Here is a 25,006-nt window from a genome sequence, read left to right as displayed (position 1 = left end):
TAAATAAAAGGAAAATGCCAGGGAGCTGCAAAAGACCAATGGAGAGACAGAGGTTTATAATAGCAAAAAAAAATGTGATTTAAAAAAAACCCAAAAGCATAATTAGATTTCATAGCACTAATAAAATCATAACTACTGCAAAGGGGGAAGAAAAAAGAAAAAAAAAACTAAAGAAACTAAAGGACAAGTAAATATATAAGAATAGTACATTATTTTCTTGAGTCTGCTGTCAGCATCCTTTCCCTTGCTGGGAGTCACAGTCCACCTCACCTCCCTAGGCTGCCCTCCTACACTGGCTAGTCTCTGGACCTGCTGTGGGGCAGTTCAGACTCTAATCTCCTGTGTGTTCTTGCCTCCAATGCCCACAGCTATCAGAACTAGTGTGCTTTCTTTTGTGGCAGCTCTCAATGTCCTTTCATATATTCCATAGACACAGAGCCTGCTTAGTTTATCGTTTGGATTAATTTGCAGCTTGTACAGCTGGTGGGAAGGTTTTGGGTCTTCTTCCTTAGCCACCCTGTCCCTGGGTTTCAATTGTGGTTTTATTTCCACACCTGCTTGTGAGTCGTCCACTGAGTTTGCTCCTAAGGCTGCCCTGGAGGATTTGGGTCTTCCCCAGTGAGAGCCAGGTGTGGAGGTGGTGAAGCTATTTGGGTCGCAGGGGTTCTGGCAACACCAGGTACTCAGGGGAGTTGGCGGCTAGGGCAGTTGGAAATAATGCTCTATAAAGGTAGGACAACCTACTCCAGTGTTCTTGCCTGGAGAACACCACTGACAGAGATGCCTGGCCAGCCACAATTGACAGGGTCACAAAGAGTTGAACATGACCGAGTAACCCTGTTTTGCATAAATGCAAGACTTTTTTGCCTGCCGCAGCCCTGCTTCAGGAAGGTTGACAGTGAAGGAGGCACAGCTGCTTGTGTCGCGGGGACCCTGATGCCGCCAAGTATTCAGGGACACAGTCTGCCTCAGCCGCAGGAGTTATGGCCCTATCAGAGCCTTTTTTTGAGACTCTGGTAACAGGTGATCAGAAGACCTCTTTGGCTAATTTTCCTCCGCAGCTCTGCCCATTCAGGCACTTAGAGGACTCCCTTGCTTGGGGTCCTTCTCTGTTGGGGGGGTCCCCCCCCCAATGCCCGGACTCCCGGCTGCAGTCCTACTTTGTAATTTGGTGCATCAGGCACTTAAAGGGGCTACCTTGAGTGGAGTCTTACTCTGTTGTTCCATCCATCAGGTGCTTGATGGGCCAGACTCTCTACTGTTCAGCTGTGGATGCTGGCACGTGGGGAGATAGAGGCTGTGGTGATGGCTCCACCCCTGTATGGTATGACTCAGCAGTATTGCCTTGCTTCCATGGCTGCCTGGCTTTCCTCCACAGGCATTTCCCCATGATCTCCTCCCTCACATCCCCTTGATCCATCTCGCTACAGTCAACAGCAGCCCTTGCACTGGGATTGTGCCACAATCCCTAAACTCTTGCTCTCAGCCTCTGTCCCTTCCAGGAGACCTGCGCTCCTGCCCGACATATGTATGGCTGCAGCAAGGACTGTCTGATTCTCATCCCATTTATGTTGCCACAGATCAGCTGCTTCACTCTCAGCCTTAAATGTTTCTCCTCTGACCCAGACAATTGCCCCAATGTGGGGATCAGACCCCTGCCTCAGTTCCCCCACCTGCCAAGGGCAGGTCCAGTCCTGCTAACACTCCTGTTTCCTTTGTCCTACCGAGTTTTGCATGATTCTATATATTCTTTTCCAGTGGTCGGGTACACCTATCCACTCTCAGCTGGTATCCTGCAAGCACTTCTGTGTCTAAAGGTGTATTCCTGATGTATCCTTGAAGAGAGATGTATTCCACATCCACCTACTCCTCTGCCATCTTATCCATCACAACTGCATGTTAATCTGTAATTGCTGAGTTCAATCACTCAGTTGTGTCTAACTCTTTGACCCATGGACTGTAACCCACCAGGCTCCTCTGGCCATGGGATTAACCCAGCAAGAATAGGGGAATGGGTTGCAATTTCTTTTTCTAGGTAATCTTTCTGACCCAGGGATTGAATCCATGTCTCCTGCAACTCTGGCATTGGCATGAGAATTCTTTACCACTGAGCCACCTGGGAAGCCCTAGTCTATAATTACCTCAATTTTAAAAAAGTTGAAAGTGAAAAAGTGAAAGTGAAAGTTGCTTGGTCATGTCTGACTCTTTGCAACCCCATGGACTATACAGTCCATGGAATCCTCCATGCCAGAATACTGGAGTGGGTAGCCTTTTACTTCTCCAAGGGATCTTCACAACCCAGGGATCAAACCCAGGTCTCCACATTGCAGGCAGTTTCTTTACCAGCTAAGCCACGATTTGGTTTTTAAAAAAGAAGCTTATCATTGTAAATTATTTTACTAAAAGTTTTAGTGAATAATACCACTCAAAGATGAATGTGATTCAGTTCTTAATTTCAAGCAGTTTATAATGTATTACCTATGGTGAGTAAGAAGGGAGCTAGCCTTCATTTTACATGAATGGATTTTTAGCACTGCACGAGAGTTCTGCTTATGTGATTCCAAAATACCTTCCTATCCTCTTCTAGTCCCAAGTTTCCCAATCCCGCCTACATTCCAGTCTTTTCTATTTCCCAAATATTCCAAGCATTCTTAAGACCTCATGCATGTGCTCTTGTGTTTCTGTTGAGAAGAAATACTTTTCTTCCTTTCTCTATTAAAATATTTTCATCCTTTATTGCCTTTTCAAATGCCACAGCTCATTTGAATATCCCACTGATAGTCTGAATCACCAAGTCCTTATTCTACATTCTTATAATAGTTCATCTTTTTGCTTTGTATCTCATTTTATACATTATTTAAGATTTGATTAAGCAGCTTCCATCCCTGGGTCAGGAAGATCCCTTGGAGTAGAGCATGGCAACCTACTCTGCTTCTCTTGCCTGGAGAATCCCATGGACAGAGGAGCCTGGCTGGCTATAGTCCATGCGGTCACAAAGAGTCAACAACTTATCATGCATATATTCAATATTTGGTTAAACAGCCTAAATTCCCTCCCTCCTACCACATGCAATTATTACAAATCCCTTGACAAAAATAACTGAATCACATTCATTTCTGAGAGTTACTATCCTCTATGGCTCCTCATAAGTCTTTTCATGAATTTTAATATTCAGTGAAATTTTTTGCTTACTTGCCATTGCCAAGCATTGTTCTTAATGCTTTCCATAATCAAATAACTTAATTCATAACAAGGAAGTTCTTATTATCTCTATTTTAAAAGTAATGGAACTGAGGCACAGAAAGTTTAAGCCTTTGTCCAAGGTCACAGGTTCTATATGTAATTTGATTGAGTTTGTACTCTTCAGCCTCTTGTAACATTGCCTCTAATATTGCCTTCAGTTGCTTTCAATAATTGACAGTCTGATATAACTTATGGAAAACTCTCTGAAAATAAGTTATTTCAGCTTGTTTCCTAGAAAACTAATATTATTGATTGTTAGGTATGTATCAGGCACAGTGACAGATGCTTCCACACAAATTAGCTCATGGAATACTGGTGTCCCCGTTTTATAAAAGTCACAAGTAAAACCTAGAGATGTTAAAGAATTTAGCCCATATTGCCCAGTGGGTAAGTATTAGAGGTTTGTTTGTCTGTTTGCTTTCATTAGGTCAAGTTACAAGTTGGAATTATACAATTGTTTATGAAATCTGACAGAACAAATTAAATGAGCTCTTTTTGATACAGCAATTGAGCCCCAAGTAACAACGGCATCTTGGAAACCTGCCCTCCATTTGTATCTAGAAATTCTGTTATCTGAATCTGTTGTTTGACCTGGCTCTATCTGACACAGTTTTCTTTCTAAATGCTTTCAAGTTCTCAGTGTTCATATGAGTTGCTATGAGGTATCTTGTTATGAGTTTTTGGGTTTATAAAATGTTTAGAAAAATAATGACATAATGAAGCTGATTTCCTGGATTTTAAGTCAATCATTACTTGATGTTGAATCCCTTCCCCTCCTATTCCCTTCTGCCATCACCTATCATGTGCCTAGGACTTGTTAGCCATTTGGAAAATCCAAAGAAGTGTTCACTGGGTTTCTATTCTTGAGGATTTTTAAATTCCATTGACTGGACATTACTTCAACCATTAACCAACTAAGTACTTCACAGTTGTATTTTCTAATTTTTATTTCTAATAGTTGTATTTTCTAATGCAATTCCATGTATATAATTTACATAATTATATATGTATAATTACAAACCTTATATATGAACATATAAAATAACATATATGTATATATAACATATGTATTCATCTCAAGGTTCCTTAAGTTTTTTCAAATGTGTGAAAACTATTAAATTAAAATGGAGCTATACAACTTCAGGCTCATTATACAAAATTGTTCTCTTTTCCTGTAAGAATTTCAGTAACAAACAGCTTTAATACCAATATACTCTATAGTTTCTATTACAAGTTAAATGCAATGAATTAGTAGATTAAAACTGGCAAAAGGCAGATATAAAATTGCCCTCCTTTGATCTTTAATCCACATATTCAGTAACTGCTGTTTTTCCTATCACCTTTGGCCTTTGTAGTTTTGTTTCTATTAAAGTTCAAAATCTCCCAAGCTAAACAAGAGAACAAAAGAGCAGTGATTTTTTAAAAAGCACAAGATGACAGAGCAGAGACCTTGAGAGCAAAGCAGCAACACTGCTTTCCATTTGCAAAGGAATGATGCCCAGTCATGATTGGCAGCATCACCAACTGGGATCCATTTAATGCAGATTTTGTTTTCTAATTAATTTGTATCTAAATTACATAATGAACACAGAAATAAGTGTATGATCAAAAGCTTTTTTCATATGTGCCACATGTAAGTGTGTTATTTGTCCCTTGAAATGACAGGAAAGATCAAAAGAGTCAGCCAAGGCTTCATGAGAATGTGGAATTTTGAGCTGGGCCATGCGATGAAAAGATGAAATGTTCTGTGAAATGTATAGATGAGATGAACAGTATCTCAGTGGGAAACAATACTTATGAGAAGGGTTTGGAGAGAAGTTACCCTAGAATGTGTTTGGTACTGAACTGATTCAGCCAGTAGAGCTATTAACAATTACCAGAATTTTATATGGAAATAAGTAGTCATCGATAGGTAACATCTATTAGACATAAGTAAGGTCCTCTGGAGCCTCTCCACGATCTATCAATTTCCAGTAAAAATAACTCTCAGACAGAATGTGTCTACACCTCCAAACAACCATGAGCAAGCAGACAAATAAATAAATAGAAATCTGTTTGTGAGGTTGAGTCCCAGCTCTGTCTTTTTAGGTGCTCTGAACTTAACAGATGAAATGTTCACTGGAGTCAAAACCTATAATATTCCAAAGGCAGGGTCAGCTGACCTAGTGTTTAGTATTAAGCACCTGGACTTGTCTCAATAGAAGGCTGCCCAGAAGCAATGTTTTGGAATCAAGCCATAGGCACCATAGTACAGGGCACAGACTACTGGCCAACTGGGCTTATACTCCATATTTCTGGTTAATCCATATGTCTTCAACACAATTTCACCAGCAAAAACTGATTTCTAACCTTCATTTTGCTAATTAACAAAGCATCTACTATTGAATAGAGATAAAGATAGTTTATTTATTTTTTTAAATTTTTTAATTTTTTTTATTTTTTAAATTTTAAAATCTTTAATTCTTACATGCGTTCCCAAACATGAACCCCCCTCCCACCTCCCTCCCCACAACATCTCTCTGGGTCATCCCCATGCACCAGCCCCAAGCATGCTGGACCCTACGTCAGACATGGACTGGCGATTCAATTCTTACATGACAGTATACATGTTAGAATTCCCATTCTCCCAAATCATCCCACCCTCTCCCTCTCCCTCTGAGTCCAAAAGTCCGTTATACACATCTGTGTCTTTTTTCCTGTCTTGCATACAGGGTCGTCATTGCCATCTTCCTAAATTCCATATATATGTGTTAGTATACTGTATTGGTGCTTTTCTTTCTGGCTTACTTCACTCTGTATAATTGTTAAAAGCTCATAGGAACTCTCTCTTCTAAGAGGGCCCTTTTGATTAAATGCCAAAGCAACATCCCTGGGGTGCGTATTCCCTCTATGGGCAACTCACCAGTGCCAGTGTGAATTAAGGTTAATTAACACACATTTTCATACCATACTGTCTCGGATGAGGGATTTAAAGAGCAAATTACCATTGACATAGCAGATGGAAACAGCAATAAGTCCTTCAGTGAAAGAAGCAATTTGCAGCTAGCAATAGTCTGTCCCTCTGTCCACCCAAGTAACCTTCACACCATTCTCCCTGCACATTCAAAACCCTTCTCCCAAGGAAAAATATTCAAAGTTCCAACCAGTTACTGTGGCCAGCTCAAAATTTAGGATCCCTGGTGATGAGCAGCTTCTCCACCAATCCATAGTGACTCATCAAACCCAGAAAAGTATAATCTAGAAAGAAGTTAGATATGTATCTACATCATTCCCAGGGGACATACAATACACAATGAGGACAAAACTCTGGCTTGAGCACATCACTTCCTTATAATACTATGCAAACAGGTGGAGACAAAACATGGTTCACTGGAGAAGGTAATGGCAAACCACTTCAGTATTCTTGCCTTGAGAACCTCATGAACAGTATGAAAAGGCAAAAAGATGATGATGAACTGAAAGATGAACTCCCCAAGTCGGTAGGTGCCTAATATACTACTGTAGATCAGTGGAGAAATAATTCCGGAGAGAATGAAGAGATGGAGCCAAGGCAAAAACAACACCCAGTTGTGGATGTGACTGGTGATGGAAGGAAAGTCCGATGCTGTAAAGAGCAATATTGCATAGAAACCTGGAATGTCAGGTTCATGAATCAAGGCAAATTGGAGCTGCAGATGGCAACAGTGAACATGGACGTTTTAGGAATCAGCTAACTAAAATGGACTGTAAAGGGTGAATTTAATTCAGATGACCATTATATCTACCACTGTGGGCAAGAATCCCTTAGAGGAAATGGAGTAGCCATCATAGTCAACAGAAGTCCGAAATGCAGTACTTGGATGCAATCTCAAAAACAACAGAATGATCTCTGTTCGTTTCCAAGGCAAACCATTCAATATCATGGTAATCCAACTCTATGCCCCAACCAGTAATGATGAAGAAACTGAACTTAAATGGTTCTTTGAAGATCTAAAAGACCTTCTAGAACTAAAACCTGAAAAAGATGTCATTTTCATTATAGGGGACTGGAATGGAAAAGTAGGAAGTCAATAAACACCAGGAGTAATAGGCATATTTGGCCTTGGAGTACAGAATGAAGTAGGGCAAAGGCTAATAGAGTTTTGCCAAGAGAATGCACTGGTCATAGCAAACACCCTCTTCCAACAACACAAGAGAAGAATCTACACATGGACATTACCAGATGGTCAATACCAAAATCAGATTGATTATATTCTCTGCAGCCAAAGATGGACAAGTTCCATACAGTCAGCAAAAACAAGATTGGGACCTGACTATAGCACAGACCATGAACTACTTATTGTCAAATTCAGACTTAAATTGTCATATCATTCAGGTATGACATAAATCAAATCCCTTATGATTATGCAATGGAAGTGACAAATAGACTCAAGGGATTAGATCTGATAGACAGAGTGCCTGAAGAACTATTGATGGAGGTTTGTGACACTGTACAGGAGACAGGGATCAAGAACATCCCCAAGGAAAAGAAATGCAAAAGGGAAAAATGGCTGTCTGAGGAGGCCTTACAAATAGCTGTGAAGAGAAGAGAAGTGAAAGGCAAAGGAGAAAAGAAAAGAAATACCCATTTGAATGCAGAATTCCAATGAATAGCAAGGAGAGATAAGTAAGCCTTCCTCAGCAATCAATACAAAGAAATAGAGGAAAACAATATATAAATAAGCCTGTTTATTTAACTTTTATGCAGAATACATCATGAGAAATGCTGGGCTGGATGAAGCACAAGCTGGAATCAAAATTTGACAGGAGAAATATCAATAACCTCAGATATGAAGATAACACCACCCTTATGGCTGAAAGCAAAGAACTAAAGAGCCTCTTGATGAAAGTGAAAAACGAGAGTGAAAAAGTTGGCCTGAAACTCAACATTTAGAAAACTAAGATCATGGCATCTGGTCCCATCACTTCATGGCAAATAGATAGGGAAACAGTGGAAACAAGACACACTTTATTTTGGGGGGCTCTAAAATCACTGCAGATGGTGAGTGCAGCCATGAAATTAAAAGACACTTGTTCCTTGGAAGAAAAGCTATGACCAACCTAGACAGTATATTAAAAGGCAGAGACATTATTTTGCCAACAAAGGTCTGCCTAGTCAAAGCTATTGTTTTTCCAGTAGTGAAGTATGGATGTGAGAGTTGGACTATAAAGAAAGCTGAGCACTGAAGAATTGATGCTTTTGAACTGTGGTGTTGGAGAAGACTCTTGAGAGTCCCTTGTACTGCAAGAAGATCCAACAAGTCCATCCTAAATGAAAGCAATCCTGAATATTCATTGGAAAGACTAATGCTGTAGCTGAAACTCCAATACTTTGGCCACCTGGTGTGAAGAACTGACTCATTTGAAAAGACCCTGATTTTGGAAAAGATTCAAGGCAGGAGGAGAAGGGGATGACAGAGGATGAGATGGTTGGATGACATCACCGACTCAATGGACATGAGTTTGGGTGAACTCTGGTGATGGACAGGGAGGCCTGGGATACTGCATTTCTGTGGGGTCACAAAGAGTCAGACATGACTGAGTGACTGAACTGAACTGAACTGAACAGTGTCAGAAGCTCATAGGAAAGCATATCTTCAAATTAAGAAGTTGGGGTGCTCTAGGTCTCTGAGATCACTACAAGTGGCTTCCTGAGCTGAGGGAGTGGTCAGTAGCTTCTTGGAGGTCCTGAGATTTACAGCTGCCTACATGTGAACTCTCAAGCATTGATTGGCAAGATCAGGAATGGTGCCTTCTTGTCTCTTTACTACCTTAGTCATTCTGTTAGTTGTGGGAAATTCTAATTGCCTGCATTAAAATGTTTTATTCTTGGAAGTTTGAGTTTTATTTTCCTAATCAAACCCAATGTGTTCCACCATATTTCATCAAACCTAAGTCATCATCAAATATAAGACCCACCATCAATTTTTTCAACACAGAAATATAAAGACTATGTTTTCAACAGACACAAAAAAGACAAACTATGATATGGCATTCTGATTTCAGAGATATCTGAATGTTAAAATGTGCCTGTTAGAATCATATGGAAAGAGTTAATTTATTTGAAATTGTTTTTTGTGCATGATGTGAAGTAGGATCAAGTTTCATATTTTTCCACCTGAATACAACTGTGGGCTTCCCTGGTGGCTCAGCTGGTAAAGAATCTACCTGTAATGTGGGAGAGCTGGGTTCAATCCCTGGGTTGGGAAGATCCCTTGGAGAGAGGATTGGCTATCCACTCCAGTATTCTGGCCTGGAGAATAATCCAATCCCTGGATTGTATAATCCATGGGATCACACAGAGTCACACACAACCAAGCGAAACTCACTTTCATTTATTTTCAATTATAAATACTAATAAATTTCATCTCCCCTGGCCAGTAGTACTGCCTCTTTCAAATATCAAGTACTTGTATGCTGTGGATATGATTCTGGGCTCTCTAGTCTGTTCCACTGGCTTGTCTCTTTCCACACCAATATCAAGCTGCCTTAGTTACTATATTACAAAAAAAAAAAGTTCGATATCTAGTAAGCAAATCTTCCCAATTTGCTCCTCTTTAGGGTGAGCTTGGCTTATTGTAGGCTGTATACATTTTAGACTCAGCTTGCCAAGTCACATGCAAAGCATTAAGGCGATCTTGATTTCAATGGCATTGACTCTCTGAATGAATTGGCCTGGACAGTGTTTAGTCTTCCAATCTGTGAATATTGTGCATATCTATCCATTTTTATAGTATCTTTTCAATAAAAATATTTTACAATTATTTAAATAATCTTAGAAGCCTGCTATATATTTTGTTAAATTTATTTCAAAGTGCTTTATATTTTTGACAAGTTTGTGAATGATATCTTTGTACAATTCAATTTATGTATATTGTATTTGGAAACTCTTTTAAAACTTTATGTGAATAATGGCAGTTGTGTTTCTTCCTTTTAATAATTATACTTTTTATTTGTTTTTCTCATCTTATTGAACTCACTGGAATGTTAAGTTTTAGGTGGAAGTGGCAATAGCAAACATGCTTGTCCTTTTCTTGATCACAAAGGGAAAGACCATAACACCTCACCATTAAAGGTGATGTTAGATATAGTTATTTTAGAGAAAAAGAATGCTACATTCTCTTCTATTCCTAGTTTACAAAGAGATTTTTGTCAAAGAGACAATTTTACCAAATGTTTTATTATGTGATGACAAATCTCCAAGGGCATTTCAGCCTGCAATATCTTTCTCATCACCAGCCACTGATATAACACACCATCATTTTTTGTTATGACAAAACACCACCTCTAGGTACCTATTTTTGAATTTGTTAAGATAAAGGTTAACTATGTTAACAAAGATATCCCTGGATACACAGTTGAAATGAAATGGCTTCTTTCTTTCTTACATAGCAGCCTGTGAGTCCATTCTCACAGGGATGCTCTGTTCTATGTCATTGTTCACTTGGAAGTGCTAGTAGTAACGAATCTGCCTCCCAACACAGGAGACACAAGAGATGTGGGTTTGATCCCTGGGTCAGAAAGATCCCATGGGGAAGGAAATGGCAACCACTCCAGTATTCTTGTCTGGAAAATTCCATGGACAGAGCAGCCTGGCAGGCCACAGTCATGGGTCATAAAGAGTTGGACACGAGTGAACACACACACAAAAAACACTTTACTACCTAAGGAAGAGAAGAAGTGTAGTAGTGCTTTGAGTAATTCCAACACACACACAAAAACCGCTGCTTAAGCTGTTCATAGAGAATGTGATAGACTGCACTACTTGTCCCTTCAAGACTGTTCTTCCTTGTTCCCTCTCACATGGCTACCCAGCTAAAGATGACAGCTCTGAACCTCCTTTGCAGCCAGGTGTGGCCATGTGACTCAACAGGTCAATGGGAAGTGAGGAAGGAAAGTGGGCAACCTCCAGATGTCTCCGTCTGACAGGCAAGCTGTCTGTCCAGGACTTAATTCTTGCCTGCAAACTGGAAGGCAGGCATGCTAGCAGTCCAGGTTTGAGCCAGCGCATGGAGATGGTGACTGAGAATGGCAGGGCAACTGGCAGAAACTTGATCCATTCATTTTTTTTTTTAATTTAAGTATATATAGTTGACTTACATGTTGTTTTAATTTATGCTGAACAGCAAAGTGATTCAATTACACACACACACACACACACACACCACACACACACACACATTCTTTTTTGTATTCTTTCCCATTATGGTTTATCACAGGATATTGAATATAGCTCCCTGTGCTATATAGTAGGACCTTGTTGTTTATCCACACTATATATAAACTAGTTTGCCTCTGCTAACCCCAAACTCTCACTCAATCCCTCCCCCACCCCCTTTCCCCTCTGCTCTCTATGTCTGAGTCTGTTTCTGTTTCAGAGACAAGTTCATTTGTGTCATATTTTATAGTCCACATATAAGTGATATCATATCTACTCCTTTAGCATAAATACATTTTGGAAAAGATATTTTATTATCATTCAATAAAATAAGAGTTAAAAATTAATTGTGGAACTTCCTATTTCAGTATCTTCATTAGAATAGTATTCAAGTATCTAGGAAAAGACGGCTGGAAATAGATATTAAAAAAAAAATAAACCAACTATTTAAGCATTTTCTTATTTTACATTCTCAACCACTAAATTCAAGCCTAGCATTTACTGAGAGCCTATAGCTTGTATTAGCTATTGTAAGGGATCCTAGGAATAATACCTTGTAACACAGACAATGACTCCATAACAGTAATGAACAAGACAGACACTGAGACACATTTTTCTCTCTATGTCTCTCTCTACTTTCTCCCCTGTCTCTGATCTCTGGCTATGAAAGCAGGTAACCACTAAAAAATATATTTTAAAGTATTTGGTGGATATAGAACATAACTCAGCTTTAAACTAAATCAAATCTCCAGCTGATTTCAAACAGATATCACATAGTTACTGCTGTAGCACAAAGGAAAATGATCACTGTGGTAGGCTGTTCTGATTCTACTGTTCTGAAGAAACTCAAACATTAGGGAAGAACAATCTACACTGTAAAAAACTGGTAGTCTGCTGATCATTATTTCAAGAAGTAGCTAATAATAAACCTTAGTAATATTTGAAGCTCACAATCCAAGTAACAATTTTGCCTAAAACTATGAAGTACTAATTATGTGCTGAGGACCTTACATATAAGTGATTCAGTCTTCCCACAAAAGCTCTATAGGTAGATATTACTAATGTCTTCATTTTACAGATAAGAAAACAAAAACTTAGATGGATTGAGTAACTTGCTCAGCTAATACAGTATTAAAGTTTCCTAGACCTAGATTGTCAGTGTATTAGCCTTATTTGTCACTGCTTGATCTCATTTGGCTTCCAGATAACCTTCTCTTCCCTTTGCCTCAGAGATGTTGTGGGGAGGGAGGTGGGAGGGGGGTTCATGTTTGGGTACGCATGTAAGAATTAAAGATATTAAAATTTAAAAAAAATAAAAAATTAAAAAAAATAAAATAAAATAAAATAAAATAAAGTGAGAAAAAAAAAATAAAAAGGACAATAAATTCCAAAAAAATGAAAATAAAAAATAAAATAAAATGTCTTTCAAGAGTGCACTGTCTGTATAAATAAGGGCTATCAATAACTTCTTTACAACTAAGAAAGATGTGGAAAAGCTGTCACTTAAATTATATATCTTTGTGATGTGAAGTCTTTAATGTTTAATTTATATATAATTTTCAGACTAACTATTTAAATGGCTTTGCTACTGCTGCTAAGTCACTTCAGTCGTGTCCAACTCTGTGCGACCCCATAGACGGCAGCCCACCAGACTCCCCCGTCCCTGGGATTCTCCAGGCAAAAGTACTGGAGTGGGGTGCCATCGCCTTCTCCGTTACATGGCTTTAGTTACTATAAAATACATTTTAGGAAACACTGGAGTGGGTTGCCATTTCATTCTCTAATGCATGAAAGTGAAAAGTGAAAGGGAATTCGCTCAGTCGTGTCCGACTCTTGGCGACACCATGGACTGCAGCCTACCAGGCTCCTCCGTCCATGGGATTTTCCAGGCAAGAGTACTGGAGTGGGGTGCCATCACCTTCTCCGTTACATGGCTTTAGTTACTATAAAATACATTTTAGGAATATATTCTATAATCCAGTGTATACAATTATCAATGAGTGATAAATATTTTTCATGTTAGGAATAATGCCAAATAGAGTTTGTCAAAATTCTCGGGTTTTTAGGGCACAATCCTGAGGTGGTCTGCAAGTCATGAATGGAATTCTGTTTGTGAAATCGCATATTTTATGCATCCCAACTATCATCTTAAAAAACAATAATCAAACAGGCTAAAATAAAAATTGAATGACCTTTAAGATACCTCGATAAAATGATATTAAATTGTCATATGAGTAGGCAATGAAAGAGTATACTGTCAAAAATATAGGGAAAATGTCCTACAGATATGTATCAGGTAGTTCATTAATTAAAATATAACTATTTGGGAGAATGGGAATTCTAACATGTATACAGTCATGTAAGAATTGAATCGCCAGTCCATGTCTGACGTAGGGTGCAGCATGCTTGGGGCTGGTGCAAGGGGATGACCCAGAGAGATGTTGTGGGGAGGGAGGTGGGAGGGGGGTTCATGTTTGGGAACGCATGTAAGAATTAAAGATTTTAAAATTTAAAAAAAAAAATGTAAAAAAAAAAATATATATATATAACTATTTTCCAGGATTTTGTAGATGATTAGGGTATTCATCATCTTTTAAATTTGCAATTTATTGTGATTTCTTTCTTCATTTGAAATAAGTATTCTTTCTTATACAATTTTATGTTCTTTTTCTTATTAAGCATTCCACAAATTACATTAACTTTGGTCTTCATCATAAAACCTGAATTCTTCTATGTCTGGACATTTACTTGATTGTGATGAGGATAATGCAATATGAATTATGCAAAATAGGATGATGTATTTTAAAGAACTTGAAACAGTAAAGTTTACATTGTACTGAAAAGTTTTGGTGTTTTATTGCTTTGACTATGACTCATTTCCTCCTAAATTTTCAACATGTGGTAGAAAGACTTCCATATATGGGTTTTAATTTTCAGCTCAAAATGGAATGTGCTTTTTTTTTTTTTTTGTATAATATTCAGTTGTGGGGCTGAGCTATGTGACATGTCAGAAACTGGAGATAAGTTCTCTGCACTGAAGAAGTTTAGGCATTCTTGAGAATTTCTTCAGATGCAGAGTTATTCACTTGTTGAGAATCTACTGTAAGCCAGACAATATGTTATACAACAAGAGAAGTCAAAAAGAGCCAGACTTCAAGGTCGTCTCAGTGATGGCGTTAATCCACTGAGAATGGAAGCAATTTCTGAAAAATCCAAAAGCCTTTGAAAGTAATGGATTGGGCAAGTTGAACAAATTTGAATGTTTGTTTGAGGCAAAAATCAGGAGTGACTAAAATAATGATATTAATTTAAATGATATGTCCCCTTCAGTAGATCTGAATACAACTTTCAAAATATTTGTTTACAATAATCACACATGACTTTATTGTCACATTTTGACAACATGATTTGAAGACCTGCATATACACACACTTTCAGTAAAGAGAAAGTCAATGCAGCTATATATTTACAAGTTAAATGTTTTGAAGAGTGAATTCAACAAAACAGATTTTACTTAAAAAAACAGACCATAAAGTCAATTCTTGAAATTGTGTGTGCACAAAGATGGGCTGCTGACAGCATTACTTTCACCGAAACTAACCATCTGCTTGAATTGACGTTATTAATACCATTAGGTAACAAAAGGTTCACTCATGATGGAAAGAAATGGCTGTTGGTTTGTAATTTCAGATAAACTGTCAGGATTTCATCAGTTTTCTTGAAGAAAAAATTCAACTTAAGACATATATTAAAAAATGTATATGCTTCAGTTCAGTTCAGTCGCTCAGTCGTGTCCGACTCTTTGCGACCCCATGAATCGCAGCACACCAGGCCTCCCTGTCCATCACCATCTCCTGGAGCTCACTCAGGCTCATGTCCATCGAGTCCGTGATGCCCTCCAGCCATCTCATTCTCTGTCGTCCCCTTCTCCTCCTGCCCCCAATCCCTCCCAGCATCAGAGTCTTCCAGTGAGTCAACTCTTCGCATGAGGTGGCCAAAGTACTGGAGTTTCAGCTTCAACATCAGTCCTTCCAAAGAAACCCCAGCACTGATCTCCTTCAGAATGGACTGGTTGGATCTCCGTGTAGTCCAAGGGACTCTCAAGAGTCTTCTCCAACACCACACTTCAAAAGCATCAATTCTTCGGTGCTCAGGTTTCTTCACAGTCCAACTCTCACATCCTTACACGACTACTGGAAAAACCATAGCCTTGACTAGATGGACCTTAGTCGGCAAAGTAATGTCTCTGCTTTTGAATATGCTATCTAGGTTGGTCATAACTTTTCTTCCAAGGAGTAAGCGTCTTTTAATTTCATGGCTGCAGTCACCATCTGCACTGATTTTGGAACCCCCAAAAATAAAATCTGACACCATTTCCACTGTTTCCCCATCTATTTGCCATGAAGTGATGGGACCAGATGCCATCATCTTCGTTTTCTGAATGTTGAGCTTTAAGCCAACTTGTTCACTCTCCTCTTTCACTTCCATCAGGAGGCTTTTTAGTTCCTCTTCACTTTCTGCCATAAGGGTGGTGTCATCTGCATATCTGAGGTTATTGAGATTTCTCCCGGCAATCTTTTTTTTTTTTTTTCCTCCCGGCAATCTTGATTCCAGCTTGTGTTTCTTCCAGTCCAGCATTTCTCATGATGTACTCTGCATATAAGTTAAATAAGCAGGGTGACAATACACAGTCTTAACGTACTCCTTTTCCTATTTGGAACCAGTCTGTTGTTCCATGTCCAGTTCTAACTGTTGCTTCCTGACCTGCATACAGATTTCTCAGGAGGCAGGTCAGGTGGTCTGGTATTCCCATCTCTTTCAGAATTTTCCACAGTTTCTTGTGATTCACACAGTCAAAGGCTTTGGTGTAGTCAATAAAGCAGAAGTAGATGTTTTTCTGGAACTCTTGATTTTTCCATGATCCAGCGGATGTTGGCAATTTGATCTCTGGTTCCTACAGGAGCCCGATAATATCAGTAAATTTGTATGCAAACTTATGACTTCATGGACTGTAGCCCACTAGGCTCCTCTCTTCATGGAATTCTCTAGGCAAGAATACTGGAGTGGATAGCTTTCCATTCTCCAGGGATCTTCCCAACACAGTCATGGAACCCAGGTCTTCGGTATTGCAGTGGGTTCTTTATGTTCTGAGCCACAAGGCAAGCCCACATGCAAATTTGAACCTTCTTAAATATCTTTTATTTAGATTAGAATCAATTTAGTTGTACAGGAGGCAGTGATCAAGACCATCCTCAAGAAAAACAAATGCAAAAAGGCAAAACTGTTGTCTGAGGAGGTCTTACAAATAGCTGAGAAAAGAAGAGACGATAAAGGCAAAGGAGAAAAGGAAAGATATACCCACCTGAATACAGAGTTCCAAAGAATAGCAAGGAGAGATAAGAAAGTCTTCCTCAGTGATCAGTGCAAAGAAATAGAGGAAAATAATAGAATGGGAAAGACTGGAGATATCTTCAAGAAAATTGGAGATACCAAGGGAACACTTCATGCAAAGATGGGCATAATAAAGGACAGAAACTGTATGGACCTAACTGAAGTAGAAGATATTAAGAAGAGGTGGCAAGAATACACCGAAGAACTGTACAAAAGAGATCTTAATGACCCAGATAACCATGATGGTGTAATCACTCACCTAGAGCCAGACATCCTGGAGTCTGAAGTTACGTGGGCCTTAGTAACCATCACTATGAGCAAAGCTAGTGGAGGTGATGGAATTCCAGTTGAGCTATTTCCAGTCCTAAAAGATGATTCTGTGAAAGTGCTGCCCTCAATATGCTAGCAAATTTGGAAAAATCAGCAGTGGCCACAGGACTTGAAAAAGCCAGTTTTCATTCTAATTCCAAAGAAAGGCAATGCCAAAGAATGCTCAAACTACCACATAATTGCACTCAATGTAATGCTCAAAATTCTCCAAGACAGGCTTCTACAGTACATTAACTGTGAGTTTCCAGCTGTTCAAAGTGGATTTTGAAAAGGCAGAGGAACCAGAGGTCAGACTGTCAACATCTGTCAGATCGTCAAAAAAGGAAGGGAGTTTCAGGAAAACACCTACTTCTGTTTATTGACTATTCCAAAGCTTTTGACTGTGTGGGTCACAACCAACTGTGGAAAAGTCTTAGACATGAAAATACCAAATTACCTTACCTACCTCTTGGGAAATCTGTATGCAGGCCAAGAAACAACATTTAGAACTGGACATGGAACAACAGACTGGCTCCAAATTGGGAAAGAAGTACATCAGGCTGTATATTGTCACCCTGCTTATTTAGCTTATACGCAGAGTACATCATGCAAAATGCCGGGCTGGATGAACTACTAGCTGGAATCAAGATGGCCCAGAGAATATCAATAACCTCATATATGCATATGACACCACCCTTATCGCAGAAAACAAGGAAGAACTGAAGAGCCTGTTGAGGAAAGTGAAAAGGCTGGCTTAAAACTCAACATTCAAAAAACAAAGATCATGACATCCGGTCCCATCTCTTCATGGCAAATAGCTGGGAAACAATGGAAAGTGACAGATTTTATTTTCTTGGGCTCCAAAATCACTGCAGATGGTGACTGCTGCCATGACATTAAAAGACGCTTCCTCCTGGAAAGAAAAGCTATGACCAACCTAGACAGCATATGAAAAAGGAATGCCAAACTAGTCAAAGGTCAAAACTATGTTTTTTTCTGTAGTCATGTATGGATGTGAGAGTTAAACTATAAAGAAAGCTGAGCACTGAAAACTGATGCTTTTGAACTGTGGTGTTGGAGGAGAGTCTTCTGAGTCCCTTGGACTGCAAGGAGATCAAACCAGTCAATCCTAAAGGGAGTCAGCCCTGAATATTCACCAGAAGGATTGATGTTGAAGCTGAAACTCCCAATACTTTAGCCACCTAATGCAAAGAACTGACTCACTGGAAAAGACCATGATGCTGGGAAAGGTTGAAGGCAGGAGAACAGGACGACAGAGGATGAGATGATTGGATGGTATCACCGATCCAAGGGACATGAGTTTGAGCAAGCTCCGGGAGTTGGTTCAGGACAAGGAAGTCTGGTGTGCTGAGTCCATGGGGTCACAAAGAGTCAGACATGACTGAGCAACTAAGCACAGGACAGTACCAGCTAAATTAACAAATCCTTCTTGAGCACTTTCTATCATTTAGGGGCTGTGCTCAGGCAAGGGAGGATGCACAGCCTTGTAAGGTGATTCCTGCTTACAATCCAGTGGCAAAGACTGGCATGTTCACAGCTAGCTCCACACCAGTAGGAAGAGTTTAGCTGTGAAACAGACATGAGCACAATGAATTGAGAACAGAAGTGAACTGAAACTTGGAATCAAGTAGAAAGCAATATGTGAGTTAAGCCTTAACAGAATTTACAGAGTAAAATACATATAATGTATTTATATCATGTGTTTAATACATAATACCTTTTTTTTTCTGGACAACATTTATTAGATAACTTTTTAACAGTGTGTGTTAAGGAATTATGGGTAGGGTGTGGAAATGAGAGGAGAGGTCCCTGCCCCAGTGATGTCTTTGTTAGAGCTGAGAATCAGTATCTCTTTTTAGCTGACAAAACCAAAGTGAGAGAACAAGATAGCAGAAGAGTAGGTGGACGTGGAGTACATCTCTCTCCAAGGATACTTCAGGAACACACCCTCAGAGGCAGAAGTGCATCTGGAACACCAGCTGAGAGTGGACAGGAGCACCTGACCACCAGAAAAGAATATATAGAACCACGTAAAACTCAGTAAGATGAAGGAACTAGGGGGAAAAACAGGCATGTTACTAGGACTGGACCTGCAAGCAGGGGTCGATCCCCACATCGGGGCAATTGTCTGAGTCAGAGGAGAAACATTTAAGGCTGAGAATGAAACAGCTGATCTGTGGCAGCCTAAATGGAATGAGAATCAGACAGTCCTTGCCATAGCCATACATACCGCGGACAGGGACGCAGCTCCCCTACAAGGTGCAAGGGCTGGGAGCTGGAGTATAGGGATTGTGGAGTAATGCCAGGGTGAGGGCTGTTGTTGACGGTGGAGAGACAGATTGAGGGGACATGAGGGAGGAGATTGCAGTGGGAAATGCCTGTGGAGGAAAGCCAGGCAGCCATGGAAGCAAGGCGATACTGCTGAGTCACATGTAGGGGGTGGAGCCAGCACCATAGCCTCTCTCTCCCCACACCTCAGCATGGGCAGCTGAACATGAGAAGCTGGCCCATCAAATGCACAACAAATGCATTGAACTACAGAGTAGGACCCCACCCAGGGTGCCCCTTCAAGGGCCTGACACGCTGATCTACAGAATAGGACCCCACCCAGGGTGCTCCTTTAAGAGCCTGACACGCTGACCTACAGAGTAGGACCCCAGCCAGGGGGCCCCTCTAAGTGTCTGATGCACCAAACGACAGAGAAGGACCCCAGGCAAGGGAGCCCACTAAGTGCCTGAATGGGCAGAGCAATGGAGAAAGACTGGCCAAAGAGGCCTTCTGATCACCAGCTACATGAGGCTCAAAACAAGACTCTGATAGGGCCATAACTCCTGCAGTGGAGGCAGACCATGTCCCTGAATACTTTGTATTGCCAAGGTCCCTGCAACCCAAGCAGCTGTGCCATGTTCATGCTCAACCTTCACTGGGGCAGAGCTGCCAGAGACGAAAAAAAAGTCTTGTGTCTATACATCCAGAGTGACTTCAGTCATGTCCAACTCTGCGACCCGTAGCTGTGGCTTCTCTGCTCAAGGGTTTCTCCAGGCAAGAATACTGAAGTGTATTGGCCAATACCATAGTTTCTATACCCTTCTACAGCACTACAGTTCCTGTTGCTCTAGCTGCCAACTACCCTGAGTACCTGGTGCTGCCAGGACCCCTATGACCCAAGTAGCTTCACTACCTCCACACCCGGCTCTCACCAGGGAAGACCCAAATCCTCCAGGGCAGCCTCAGGACCACACCCCATGCAAGAGTGGAAATAAAACCACAATTGAAACCCAGGGGCAGGGTGGCTAAGGAAGAAGACCTAAAATCTTCCCACCAGCTGTACAAGTGGCCAATTAAATCCACAAGATCAACTAGGCAGATTCTGAGTCTATGTAATATATAAAAGGACATTGAGAGCTGCCACAAAAGAAAATGCACTAGTTCTGATAGCTGTGGACATTGGAGGCAAGGACACTCAGGAGAAGGACCAGATTAGAGTCTGAGCTGCCCCCACAGCAGGTCCAGAGACTAGCCAGTGTAGGAGGGCAGCCTATGGAGGTGAGGTGGGCTGTGACTCCCAGCGAGGGAAAGGATGCTGACAGCAGACTCAAGAAAACCGTGTACTATTCTTATATATTTACTTGTTCTGTAGTTTCTTCAGGGTTTTTTTTTTTTCCACTTTTTCTTCCCCCTCTGTTGTAATTGCCAATTTTATTAGCACTATGAAATCTAATTAAGGTTCTGAGGTTTTTTTAATCACATTTTTGATTGTTATTATAAACTTCTGTATCTATATTGGTCTTTTGCAGTTCCCTGGAGTTTTCCTTGTTTTTTTTTTTCTTTTTTTTAATTAAAAATTTAAAAAATTTTAACCTATTATTTTTTCTAAATTAATTCCTTTGCTTGCTTTTACTACTGTTCTTTCCCCCTTGCAGCTAATCTTTAACATATACAAGTCTTCTTTATCTACCTCTATTTAACCTTGCATTTCTATTCTTTCTTTCTTTTCCTCATCATATTTGTTAGTTTTGGTTTCATTCTTTTATTCCAAAGTTAGCTCCTTGCTTAGTTTTGTTCTCTGGTTTGTGCTTTAGTTAGTTTAGTTCTTAACTGGCAGATATCTTTTTTAGTTTCCTTTGTTTGCTGGGTCAATCTATTGTACTTTATTTCTGTTGGACTGTTTTGACTTTGCTTATGGGTGCATATGTATGTGGATATATTTCGTTATTTCAATTATTATGTGCCAGATTTTGTAACTGCCATTTGTCTGGTGTTCATCTTTGGTTTCTCTTTGGGGGTATTTGTTTTAACCCCACTTAATACCATAACAAACCACCCATGGAATCTCCATTCCTGGCCAGAGATCAAGCCCTGAGCCTGAGCAGTGGGAGCGCTGACTCTGAGAACCTAGACTACCAGAAATTCCTAACCCTTGGGAGTTTCAAACAGTGAGAACTCCCACAAAGGCAACCACTTGTATACAAGACCTGGCATCACCCAGTAGTTATGTATGGATGTGAGAGTTGGACTGTGAAGAAAGTTGAGCGCCGAAGAATTGATGCATTTGAAGTGTGGTGTTGGAGAAGACTCTTGAGAGTCCCTTGGACTGCAAGGAGATCCAACCAGTCCATTCTAAAGGAGATCAGCCCTGGGATTTCTTTGGAAGGACTGATGTTGAAGCTGAAACTCCAGTACTTTGGCCACCTCATGTGAAGAGTTGCCTCATTGGAAAAGACTCTGATGCTGGGAGGGATTGGGGGCAGGAGAAGAAGAGGACAACAGAGGATGAGATGGCTGGATGGCATCACGGACTCAATGGACGTGAGTCTGAGTGAACCCCGGGAGTTGGTGATGGACAGGGAGGCCTGACGTGCTGTGATTCATGGGGTCGCAAAGAGTTGGACACGACTGAGCGACTGAACTGAACTGAACAGACTTCTAAGAGCAGAGACCCATAGCAGTTCTGAGCCATACAGCACCCCATCAAAGCAGTGGTTCATCCAACTTCTACCCCAAGCACTTTTCCTTCTTGTCCATTTGCTCTACAGGCTGATCACCAGCCAAAGAAATCATCTGATGCTAATGGAGTATTTACTTTATCAAAAGTGCCTACACCAACATCTTCTGTCCCTGCTCAAAGAACAGAAAGAAAAGAATCTACATCAGGAGAAAAGTCTGTATCACACTCTTGCACAACTTCCACATCTTCAGCCTCTGGACTCCACATCTGCACCTCCAGCACCCATTTCAGCAATTTCTGTCTCTTCTGTTTCACATTCACCAATACCTCCATTACGTCAGGACCCAAATCTGCTTAGACAGTTCCTTCCTGCTTTGCAAGCCGTGCTGCAGCTTCATAATTCTAATGTGGACACATCCATAATAAATGAAGTTCTTAGAGCTGCTGTGACACGAGCCTCACTGCCGTCTATAATTCATAACTTTCTTACTGTTGGACCATCTGCTTTCAACATAACTTCTCTGATTTCTCAAGCTGCTCAGCTCCCCACACAAGCCCAACCATCCAACCAGTCTCCATGTATTTAACGTCTGACACATCATCTCCGTGACTGCATGTGTCTCCAAGGATAAGCACACCCCAGACAAGCACAGTCTGCATCAAACCTTTGATCAGCACTCCTCCTGCTTCATCACAGCCAAAGGCTAGTACTCCAGTAGTTAAGCAAGGACCAGTTTCACAGTCAGCCACACAGCAGCCTGTAACTGCTGCCAGGCAGCAAGTCGTGAACCTGTCACTCCTCTTCAGTGCTCAAATAGCCAGACAAGTCCTTCACCTGGTCCAAATCACACGTCTAGTAGTAATGCATTAAATACAGCAGTTCTACTGCAGAACTCCTCTGCCCAACCTCCGTGTTCACTAACACTGACGCTCGCAGCACATTTCAATGAAAATCTCATCAAGCACGTTGAAGGATGGCCTGCAGACCATGCGGAGAAGCAGGCATCAAGATTGTGAGAAGCCCATAACGTGGGAAGTGCTCATATGTCAGGAATTTGTACTGAATTAAAAATATTTAAGATCTTTATTCCAAGTATGTGAAATTCAAGCAACTTTGTGAGAGCAAAGGATACTATTTTTGAGATAACAAATGAAGGAACTCGAAAAGCTAAAAAATCAGAATTTTTTCATGATGTGAAGATGTGAATAATTGCACATGGTGTTGAGAACAGGAACTGTAAATCTGTCATCCAGTCTTAACATTTTTGAGCTACATTTAAGTAGACTTTGGACCATTAAGCTGGGCAAAGGAAATGACAAGGGGTTGGAGTCTGTGAGATGCAATTCAGGGGAAAGATACAAGATTGAAAGTAGATTTCTTGTACATGTATTCTTCACATTGTAACTATGTTTTGTAGAGTGACACCATGGGAAGCTATGTGTAGCAGAGCTTAGACATCCAAAACTAATCAATGCTGAGGTGGCTAAATACCTGGACTTTTACATTTAAACCTGTCCACAAAATTAGCTTTTTTAAAGAAAAATTGGGAGGGGGTTAATTTATCAGTCAGAAATCTTGCATTTTCAAAAATTCAGTGCAAGTGCCAGGTGATCTGTCTAAGGATGTGATTTTGAACCATACGGGCAGTATACAAAATATCATGAAACAACTGTTTCCACACTTGCACCTGATCAAGAGCAGTGTTTCTCCATTTGTTTTGCAGAGAATGTTTTTCATTTTCTGTGTGTTCCATTCCCCTCTGAAATCCATGATCTGATGTTATCCAATTTTTAAGGCTCCCCTTTCTTAAGGTACCGTTGCTATGGCACTTTTCTATAATCTTTTCATTCCTGTGTACAGTAGCTTAAAATTGCAGTGATTGAGTAAAACCGACTTGTTTGTATAAATTATTGAAATCCATTTGGACCCTGAAAGAATGGGTTTAAAGTACTGCTGGGCGTATGTGCCAGAAGTACATTGATTGCTCAAATATGAGGAAATGGGCCAATAAACATGGTTGTGGGAGGGAACAGGAAACAAAACTAGTCAGATGTGAATTGCATCTATTGTAGTAAACATATTTTTTAAAAAAAGAAGTGAAAAAGGAGAAGTTACAACAGATAAAGCAGAAATAAAGAGTTATGAGACTATTATGAACAACTATATGGCAATAAAATGGATAACCTGGAAGAAATGGACAGATTCCTAGAAAAGTTCAATCTTCCACGACTGAACCAGGAATAAATAGAAATGAACAACCGAGCTGCAAGCACTGAAATCAAAACTGTGATCAAAACTCTCCCCCAAAACAAAAGCCCAGTACCAGATGGCTTCACAGGTGAATTCTATCAAACACCTAGAGATGAGCTAATGCCTATCCTTCTGAAACTATTTCAAAAAATTGCAAAGGAAGGAATATTTCCAAACTCATTCTATGAGGCCACCATCACCCTGATACCAAAACCAGACATGCAACACAAAAAAAGAAAACTACAGGCAAGTATCACTGATGTATATAGATGCAAAAATCCTCAACAAAATTCTAGCAAACAGAATTCAACAACACATTAAAAAGCTCATACACCATGATCAAGTTGGGTTTATTCCAGGGATGCATGGATTCTTCAGTATATGCAAATTAATCAATGTGATACACCATATTAACAAATTGAAAGATAAAAACCATATGATCATCTCAATAGATGCATAAAAAGCCTTTGACAAAATTCAGCACCCGTTTATGATTAAAACTCTTCAAAAAATGGGCATAGAAGGATCCTACCTCAACATAGTAAAGGCCATATATGATAAGCCCACAGCAAACATCATTCTCAATGGTGAAAAACTGCAAGCATTCCCTCTAAGATCAGGAACATGACAAGGATGTCCACTCTAACCACTATTATTCAAGATAGTT

General features: G+C 40.1%; 1 pseudogene; it reads left to right on the top strand.

Moving 5' to 3' along the window:
• On the top strand, positions 781–23,286 carry LOC102168933 (annotated as a pseudogene).

This window comes from Capra hircus, chromosome 17 (assembly GCF_001704415.2).
Source record: "Capra hircus breed San Clemente chromosome 17, ASM170441v1, whole genome shotgun sequence".
Classification (NCBI taxonomy): Eukaryota; Metazoa; Chordata; class Mammalia; order Artiodactyla; family Bovidae; genus Capra; species Capra hircus.
The sequence above is the reverse complement of the archived record's forward strand: the minus strand, read 5'-3'. Positions and strand labels throughout refer to the sequence as shown.